This window comes from Haliaeetus leucocephalus, unplaced genomic scaffold (assembly GCF_000737465.1).
Source record: "Haliaeetus leucocephalus isolate CR32 unplaced genomic scaffold, Haliaeetus_leucocephalus-4.0 Scaffold751, whole genome shotgun sequence".
NCBI classification, from domain to species: Eukaryota; Metazoa; Chordata; class Aves; order Accipitriformes; family Accipitridae; genus Haliaeetus; species Haliaeetus leucocephalus.
In genome coordinates, this window is record NW_010973187.1 from 19329301 (window position 1) to 19337164 (window position 7864).

General features: G+C 44.1%; 1 protein-coding gene across 4 annotated transcripts in view; it reads left to right on the forward strand.

Annotated features, from left to right (window-relative positions):
• The window catches only part of ZC3HC1 (zinc finger, C3HC-type containing 1), a 56200-nt gene that overhangs the window by 37050 nt on the left and 11286 nt on the right, over positions 1-7864 (forward strand). The window contains exon 11 of one of the 4 annotated variants that reach the window (XM_010581073.1): positions 2139-2215. The exons of 1 other annotated variant lie outside the window; for it this stretch is intronic. The gene's annotated coding sequence lies outside the window, so the exon portion shown is untranslated. Of the gene's footprint in view, positions 1-2067; positions 2216-7864 lie in introns of those variants that run through there. 2 more of the 4 variants (XM_010581074.1, XM_010581076.1) reach the window with 2 other exon arrangements.

Genomic DNA, 7864 nt, shown 5'->3' on the forward strand with positions numbered 1-7864 from the left:
AGAGCCCGTTTCTGACCCTGGAATAGTTATCCATTAAATGAGCATGTACATTTTCAAAGGAACTTAAAGTCAGTTGAGCCTGTATTTAAAACTTACTGTCACGGTACCGGGTGATGTGAAAAGATCTGGTGACAAGTGTCCCTTAACATCAGGACTGAAGCAAGCTGCAGTACTTCAGTGCTAAGCTAGTCTCTGCAAACCTTTAGAGATGTAGCTTTTCCCAGAGATGGCTTTTAGCAGAGAAATCACTGGCACTTGGGGCAGCAAGGCATTGATCTGCCCTTTGTGAGCTGCTCTTGGGTGACTGCCAGGTGCAGCAAGCTACTTGCCATTTAACTGTAGGGCAGAGCAGCTTATGCTGAACCAAGAAAACTCTTGAGCCAAAACAAACCGCTATAAACTTTTCTCCCTCCCCATGAGAATGAGGGGAAGAGGGTTATTGCATCCAAATTCTTTTGGAGCTGGCACTGTGGGAAAACTCTGTCCAATCTGGGAGTCATTGTACTTGAGGAACTGTAATAAATCCTGATGGACCCCGCAGATGGGACTTGGATCTCCTGTGTACGAGTACGCACACAGACTGCCAGGATTGAATTGGCACTTCTGGATACAGGGGCCTCTTAAAGTAGTTTGTGATGCACCTTAAGCAGACTTCACGGATCGTAATGTGAGATCGGGGGTAGGTCTGAGCTGAGAATTACTTGTTCCTGGTGGTAGATCCCAGGTGGGTCAGGAATATTTAAGTGAGCATGTACATGTGTGCCCAGGCGCATGTGTGTGTGTTTGCTTAGCGCCATGAAGGTGCAAGGGTGATCTGCATTATTGCTGCAAAGTGGAGAGCTTCCTGGGCAAATTTTGTGCCTTGAAAGCAGAAAACCTTTTGCATCAGAGTGAGAAATCTTTGTTGTAAAAGGGAAGCTGGCTTCAGTTCCTCTTAGCCTAAGCATTTCTGCGAAGCTCACTGCTGTGATGTTAAGGATCTTTTATGAGATATTCTGTGCTGTTGCCCGCTTCCCTCAAATGAGGGCAGCCTCTGTGGTGCAGAGCTGAAGCAGTCTGAAGTTCAGGTGGGAATAAACCTTTGATTTTTCTCCTGCTCTGTTTTTTTCTGTTGCTTCCCTCATAATTCATATTAAGATTATTGATTAAAGGTAATTGCTATAGGATATTATTCACAATCCATTAACCCTGATTTATAGCAGAATTCTTCAGCAAGCTTGGGTGCTGAAACATCACCGTTAATTCTCTTAACTGAGCCTTACTTGAAATGAAGATTTCTTGCCTTTCCGTTTGTATTCCCTTCTTCGCAAAGCACTGGCGCTTTGATTCTTTCCTTTAAATGTTGAGAAATACAGTTGTTCTTTTTGCACTGTAACAGTGCCTCATAATCTCGCCCTTCTGCCATCCCTCCAAAGATGCAGAGTTTTTTGGTCTTGCAAGTCAAATTAACATGAGATTGCCGTAATTTGCATCGTAGCTGTGGGAGGCCATCTGACAGCGCCGAAGGCAGCCAAGGAGAATTGAATTCATCAGCTCTCGCATTTGTCAGAGCAGGGACTGGGGCGAGTTCTGCTCCTCTAATCTGGGCAGGAGAGTAAACATTTAATGTGAGTGGTTGGCAAGGGTGACTTTCTGCTTCATGGCTCATCTCCTGAGCACAGAAAGGAGAGAGGTCTCTCTGAGTCCTGGCCTCACCTCCGAGCCTTGCCCCTGGGGTTCATGTCTGTATGTGGTGAGGCTTTGGAGCTGTTGCTGTTTCTAGATTTTTAGCTCCCCTCCACAGCCTGAATACGTTTCCAAATACGTTGCTGATAGGGACTTGGCGTTTTCTGAAATTGAAGCTTATGCTCTGCAGAAGTAGATGGAGAACATTAAGCAGCTCTGAGGGGAAGGGAGGCACCATCTTGAGATTGCTCAATGCAGGGGGAGGGATTCTTCAGTGTGTAGAATTGGCTTTTACTAACGTCATTGTGGTGGTGTGGTCACTTAGATGTGTCATGATGCTTGAATTGCATGTTGTAGAATATTTTGAATATTTGGCTTTAAACTATTTGGTTTGACTTCTAGCAAGTTACCTGTACTTGATTAAATGGGTTTTGTTTCCTGGACTGACTCTTTTCCTTTACTTGATGTATCAGTATTGAGAGCAAACACGAAGTCACAATATTAGGAGGACTCAATGAATTTGTTGTGAAGTTTTATGGACCACAAGGAAGTAAGTATATGACCCAGCCCTTCTATAAAAACAAACTAATGGCTCATGGTGGGGAACAGTAAAATGACACACTCTTCTGGAGTGGAAGAAGAGATGAGCAAATCTAAGTGGGGCTGAGAAATCAAAGGGCAGCAGTGTTTGAAGGCTGCTCTCTCAAGGGCGGGGAGAAATACAACTGTGAGCATTAATGCAGATGAACCACCTCCCTTGGAGCTGAGCAGAGCTCGATGCTGCCTTTGGACAACTAAGCCCTCTGCTATGGCCTTCAGCACAGCTTTTGTTGATCCTTAGCTTTTCTAGACCTGGCTCATAAGTTTTGCATCAGTCATCTGAATTTTTGCAGAGTTTATAATTAAGATGGCTTTTCTAGTGACTAGATCACAAGTCAGGTCTCCAGTGTGCCTTAATTTAGTAACACCTCTAAAGGTAAGTAGATTATTCCAAAGTCTCTGTTTCTAATAAGGCTCTTGTGTCTTTGTTCCGAGATCTTCTGCAGTATCAGTTAAAACCATGTATTTCTTGTCAGGCAGCACAGGAAAAAGGCTTTTACCGTAGGAGGTTTGATATGAAATCTTACCCCCTGATGGAGCTAAGTATTCTTGTAAGGATGTGTTTTGCTTAATGCTGTAGTTCTATTTATTCTCTCATGAGTTACGAAGTGTCTAATACCTGCATTTCTTTCATTGCAGCACCATATGAAGGTGGAGTATGGAAAGTTAGAGTCGACCTTCCTGATAAATACCCTTTCAAATCCCCATCTATAGGTAACCAATAATCACTTTCAGTTAAAATCATGTTACTGTTTATGCAGGAGAGATGTTATTGCTTGCAGCATTGTTGCAGGTGAAGTCGCACCAACCCTCAGTGCGGTCATAAGATCTTTACTTCAAGTCTGCAGAATGCTTTTACCACAGACTTCTAGATGTCACATGCCAAGCAGAGAGGAATTTTGGTCTTTTGGCTGAAGGGCTAGGAGCTGGAAACGTGATTTGGTCATATGTTTGTGTGTTGATGAACTAAGTCTCTGATATGTGCTTTTTTAATAATATATCCATTCGTGAGTAAGGTGCAGGATATCACAGTGAGTGCTGGAGCCTGTTTATATAAAAGGACTCATTTAGTATGGAGAGCAAAGACCTCAGTGCATGTTCTTGGACTTGGGGTGAACCTAGCTTTTGGGACCTCTTGTCCAAAAGTGGATGGAAGTGAAGGCAGGAGCTGAAACCTCTGTCCTCTTGGACTAGGTGATGCATATGTGGAGGAACATAGAAGCAGGGACCTATCACCAGAAAAATTTAACCTTTGAGAGCAAATAGGAAGTTTGTTAAGGGAATGTTCTTTAGACTATATCCATCCTATCTTTGTCCTTGGGTAACAGTGATCTAACTCAGATGTCTTCCAGTACCTAACTTTATTCCAATCACTTTGGCTATAAATAAAATAGCCAATGTTGCTTGAAAAACTGGAGCAGATGCATGAAGTTCCAACATCTGTATTCTGGCTTATGAAATAAGTGCTGGTAACTCAGTGACATGGCACTTTTCCATCAGAAGGGTGTGCTTGTGGCTCAAGCCACTGGAGGACTTTAAAGACTGGAGAAAACTGCCCGAGGAGAATGATGTGGAAACTTGACTACGTGGGTTGGACGAGATGGGTCCCTTCCAATATCAACATCCTGATTTGGAGTTGATAAGTATTGGCTGCTTTCTTAAAATAGACTCTTACACTAAGAGTGCCTTATATTTAAAATCTCTCTCTCTCTGGTGTGAGAAATAATCTGTCTAGTTCCAAATGTGAACCATGCTTTTTGGGAAAGAGTGATGCTGTTTTTATGCCATCCTTTACCTTTTTTCTGTTGAAACTTTAGCCGAACCACAGAAATGTGCACACAGCTGAGTAACAATGCAGTATTGCTGCAGCTATGAGAACCCCTTTCTCCCTCCTCTTGAGTCAGCTCTGAAACTTGCTATAAACCTCTTAGGTTAGAGACTGTTTACAAGATGCACAGTATGTTATTTGGTGCCAGTCATTTTTTCCTTCCTGCTTCTCAAGTGCCACAGACTGATACAGGTCAGGGTACTGTCATGTTCACAATCTTAAATATGGGTTTGCTACGGACAACTCTCAGAAAGCGTGTAAAACCTAGTTTCCTCATTAATTGCTTTGGTGCTAGTCAACTCAAGATTATTTTTCTCTCCCCTGATGTTCTTCCTGTGTGTATCAGAAATCAGGGTTGCTGGCTTAAAGCAAAACCAAACTTTCTTTCCAGTAGCCTATGGAGTCAATGCAGCTAAATGTTGGCCAGGCTCTTGTGTATTTGTATTGCTGTTGATTTAGGCTCCAGTTAGTTGCACGGAACGTGGTACGTTTGACCTTTTGGTGGTTTGGCTTGGAGGCTGTTTTGTGCCATTTGGGATAGGCAGGAGTAAAAGGCAGCCTGGGATCACAGTTGGCCCAGCTGAATTTTCAGAACTGACACCACAAGGATGGCCTTTCTCCTAGTGAACTTGGGGAGGGTGGTGGGTGGGTGGGTGTGGAGGGGGTTATTTTCTGCTCAAATTGCTTTGTCCATTCTAATGTTGCTTCTGCTGCCTTCCTTTTAGTACAGCAGCTTTCCATCCGTCAGCTTGCTTATACCCACTGTGACTCTTATTCCAGACTCATTGCACCTTCTAGCATGCATCCCTCACCCTACGAGTCTCTGTTCGAGTGGCTGAAAACCATCTCTTCTCTCACTGAGCTCCCCAAAAGGCTGGCTCTTGCTCTAGGGCCTGCCTTGCTGTCTGCTGGACAAGGGCTGCTGGAAGCGCAGGGTACCTCCCGGGTGAAGCAGTGTGCAGCTGAGGCTTCAGGTTGAATAAACAGTCGACGCTAGATGAGAGCTGGCTTGGGAAAGCAAGGGCTCAGCTCTGCTGCGGGGAGGAAGGAGCTGGGGAGTGGAAGCGCCAAGGAGAGCGCTAGGACCCGGGGAAGCTCCCAGCTGGCTGCAGGAAGAGGTTTATTTTTCTTTGTCTGGTTCCCATTTCTGCTGCCCCAGCCCAGCTTATCTGGACAGCCAGGGCTGAGTGGCGTCTCAGCCCCTTCCTCTGGGCCAGCCCGATCTCCGCACAGTTGCTCTCGGAGTCAGACTTGGTGTGTAGTGCCTGATACCACTGGTTTTGGCATTACAGATAGCTCCAGAGTGAGCCTTCATCCCAGCTGAACTGGGAGCATTCACAAGCTTGTAAATGAGATGATCGTATTCTCTCCCAGGTCTGCCTGTTCCAGTGAGCACGGGTGTCCTAACCCAGCAGTCCTCAGCCAGCTTGAGCCCTGGATAACACAGGGGTAGGAATTAGTAGGGAAGAAATTTGCTGTGGCAATCTCTGATCTGTAAAGAGGTGGAAGTGAAGGATTTCAGAGATGGTGTAGCCCATAAATGGACAGAAGGTCATCTAGAGCACACATGTAGCTTGTTTGCAGCCCTTCTGTTCTCAGCACTGCATAGCTCCCACTGTGATGATGACATGCAGAGTTCAAATTGTCTGTGTAAGTCACTGGCTTGTATAAAGTATAGAATCCAGCAGTTTCTTTTCCTTTAATAAATTACACTTTTATGCTGAAGCTTAAAGCAAAAATGCTGTCCTTGCAGCTTTCCTTGTTCCTCTAGTACTGTAGGCTAAAATTTTCTTTCCATCTTAAAAAATCTTAATGCAGTCTTGAACATGGCATGGGCTTTTTGCAGCAAATAACATGATGGCTTGAAGCATATCCGTGTATTCTAGAAAGCCGTTTCTGAAAAATGACTGCTAATAGTTGCTTTCTAATCTGTTCAAATTGCTTTTATCCCAGCATGGCTCTGAGTATAAGGTACGTGAAAACTTGGTGTTCTCTTCTAAAGTGCGACTGACAAACCTGAATAGAAAAGGGTTTTAAAGTGGGTTCCAGATTTGTCTTCTGGAAAAGTGCAGATCTTTTCTTAAACCCTAAATGAGCGGTGGTCCTCTTCACCTTTGAGGGTCTCTAGGAGAAGCCTTCGCTCAGTGTGGTGGTTCTTCTCCTGCCAAATCTTTGCTCCCTTGTCCCATCCACAGCTCCCTTCTCAAATATGTGTGGCATGTATTTCCTGCCCTTCTTGGGTTGGTAATTATTTCTGTAGTCTATTAAATGATGCTGCCCCAGGGACAGTGCTCTCCTGACAATGCAGGTGATGCCCCTGCTTAAAGACCTAAACCATCCTGGGATCTGTGTGAAAAGAGCAGTTCCTCAGAAAGCTTCCAGTGTTTCATCATGTCCTGCAGTACCTTTCCGGTATTTCTGGCACTGCCTGTTCCTTGCTTGGTCTTTGCTGTGTAATCGGACAGATCCCATATTGGTGCAGGATGATTTTTTCCTAACGAGCTATACAACGTACAGTAAAAAGGGAAATGCGCATCCTGGAAGAACACGTATCTAAATGGAGCTAGATGTAGGGGTGTCAGGTTGGCTCTGGGCTTGAGTGCTCCCATTGAGATGAACTAACTCTGCCGGTGATCCCTAAATATCCGTATCTTCAGAGTTGAAACAAACCTCCTGAAATTGAGGAGTTCGTTAGAACAAAACCAACTCCCGAAAAATACTCAATTGCTTTCTGAAGCTAACGAATGCTGCCGCTCTTAATGCTTTTGTCAATTACTGTAAATATCCCTGGGTGCTTATGAGGACCCGAAGCACTCCCCTGGTAGATGTTTTGTTCCATTTTTTCTTTCTCCTAGACAATATGTTTTGAGCTGTTTATGATTTCAGTAACCCTGCTGGCATTGCTTCACTACTTTTCCCTTCCCTCTGGGATTTAATATCTTCGGGGGAACTTTCTGCTTAGCCTGTTCCTGCTTTTTCAAAGGGGAGTTGTGAAGTACTTGAAGTACTGTTTTGAGCTCCCAAGTCACAAGAACACTTTGTGTAAATTTTGTATGTTTTTAATCAGTCCATATGCCTGCCAAGAGCCGGAGATTAATGCTCTTGGATGCCATAAACACGGGAGGAAGTGCAGAGTGTGAATGTCCTGCCCTGCTTAGATGATAGGAGCAGTAGAAACATGAAGCTGGAAGCCTCAGCTCTTACCTGGAAGCACCGTGGCATTTATTTTATTGCTAAAATCTGCAGAAATATTAGGCCGGCACTGAGTCACTCTGGTTTCTTAATAATCAAATGTCACAGCTGCAGAGTTTGCATACAATATGCTCAGAGCCTCAATTTCTCAAATAACTTCTGTATATTTATACACAGTTCTCATTTTCCTTCCATCTCTGGCCCAGTTATCTGCAGATATCTCACATTTATATTTCACCTTTCTCCCATATGTTTTGTGTACATACTAGGCATTTTGTTTTGCAAAACACTTAGAAGTGTGTGTGTGTGTGTGTATGTGTATGTATATAACGAGACATTGTGGCAGCCAGTACAGGAATGAAGCAGTGTTTAGCTCCAGCCAGGATTTAACAGATCTCTCCTGGCCTGTGCTTAATTTTTCTTTTTAACTGCAGCTGCTATTTTTACTTTCAGCTTCTCTCTGGATTGCCTTACATTTTGCTACTTAGAATTTCATGAGTCACTTATCGCCTGTGACCATTCTGAGCTTGCTCTTCCCTGTGTGTGTTGATCCTTGCTCTGACCTATAAGTGATGTGAA